The 1,567-nt window shown below is 48.3% G+C and overlaps 1 long non-coding RNA gene across 1 annotated transcript in view; it reads right to left on the bottom strand.

Moving 5' to 3' along the window:
• Positions 1–1,392: 1,392 nt before the first annotated feature.
• Positions 1,393–1,567, bottom strand: part of LOC111816392 — a 17,429-nt gene continuing 17,254 nt past the window's right edge. Inside the window, exon 4 of the long non-coding RNA XR_002820796.1 lies at positions 1,393–1,423. This is a non-coding gene — a long non-coding RNA (uncharacterized LOC111816392). The remainder of the gene's footprint in view (positions 1,424–1,567) is intronic.

Genomic DNA, 1,567 nt, shown 5'->3' with positions numbered 1-1,567 from the left:
AGAAAAGCAGAAAGGTAAGAGTCAGAATCAGAGTAAATGTAAGAGTTGGTACCAGAGTAGGAGCAGGACCATTGTTACAGAGGGTGGCGCTCCTACAACAGAAAGCACAGGAAGCAGGAAGACCACGACAGAGAACACCGCAATGGAAGCCAGCCTCCTCTGAGCTACAGGTGAGAGATTCAGCTAGGGTGAGCGACACAACATGAGCAGGTATAGTTACCACCACTCATGAACCAGGAGCAGGGCTGACCAGGCCTGAAGAGACACCAGCACTCAGACAGTAAGCACACCCAACTAGAGAAGCACTACCTCAAGAAGGTGAAGTGGGACAAGTGCAGGTTCTACCCCAACATGTACACCCCTATGCTGCCTGAGAGTCCAGCAGGAAGAGGCTACACAAGTTCTCCCGGGCCAGGAAGAGCTGGGAACTACTTTCCCAGGTGAGGGAGCACATCCAATTCCACAGCCCATGCACAGGAAGCACAACACCCTCCCTCTGCACCATAAGAACTAGCCCCAGGAGAAGGCTGCTTTGGGAGTTGACAGCAGTGGCTACAGCCTCTCAGATCAGTTTCATAAATGTGAAACCATTAAGTCATACAAAGGAAAGTACCAAAGTGCAGAAAATGACATTCACATGGAGAAGACAGCCCACAGGACCATACAGAAAGACCTGGAGGAGGCTAAGGAGAAGCAGCACAAAACCTCGAAGAAAAACACAGTGAAAGACATGGCTGGGGCTAGCCATGTTCCCATGGCTCAACCACATGATGCCTCAGTGGTTGAGGCATCTGCCTGAAAAACGCAAGGACCTGGGTTCCATCCCTAGTACCTTATGCTTTGCCAGCCCTGGAACTCTGGGCAAAGAACCAGCCAAGGAAACCAGGTGTAATGGTACATGCCTGTAATTCCAGTGCTGGAGAGGCTGAGACAGGAGGATCACTATGGGTCTGAGATGCATAGTGAGACCCTCTACCAAATAAATAAATAAATAAAGACAAACACCAAGAGCATAATTATAGGTGAGGGCGGGCTCTACCAGCAGCATCTGAATTCTTCATCTCCGTGGCTTTCAAGACCTCACTGTTCCTGAGCTTTTCTAAAAGGTACAGCTGTCAAGCTCTGGCTTACTTCCTGTACCATAAAGTGTCTCACTTTGCCCTTTTGAGTTAGTGCTTCCTAACTCCTAAGAGTAAAAGTGGGTTCTGTACAAGTAACTTGGGGATCTCTGAATTGAAGATTGGTTGTCAGGGGCTGGAGAGATAGCTCAGCAGTCTAAGTACCTGCCTAGCAAGCTCAAGGACTGTGGTTCAATCCCTGGTACTACATGCCATGACACCCAGGAACCACAGGTGCGCTGTGTTGGCCACTGGGGATGCTGAGACAGGAGGATTACTAGGAGTCCAAGTTGTGTAGCAAGACCCTATATGAAATAATAAATACATAAATGATTAAAAAATAAAATAGGTGGGCCCGGGGAGATGGCTCAGTAGAATAAGCACTTGCTTGGCAAGCGCAAGGGCCTGAGTTCAATCCCCGGTTCTGCAAATAAATAAATAAATAAATA

Source organism: Octodon degus, unplaced genomic scaffold (genome assembly GCF_000260255.1).
Source record: "Octodon degus isolate 3935 unplaced genomic scaffold, OctDeg1.0 scaffold00031, whole genome shotgun sequence".
Taxonomy (NCBI): Eukaryota; Metazoa; Chordata; class Mammalia; order Rodentia; family Octodontidae; genus Octodon; species Octodon degus.
The sequence above is the reverse complement of the archived record's forward strand: the minus strand, read 5'-3'. Positions and strand labels throughout refer to the sequence as shown.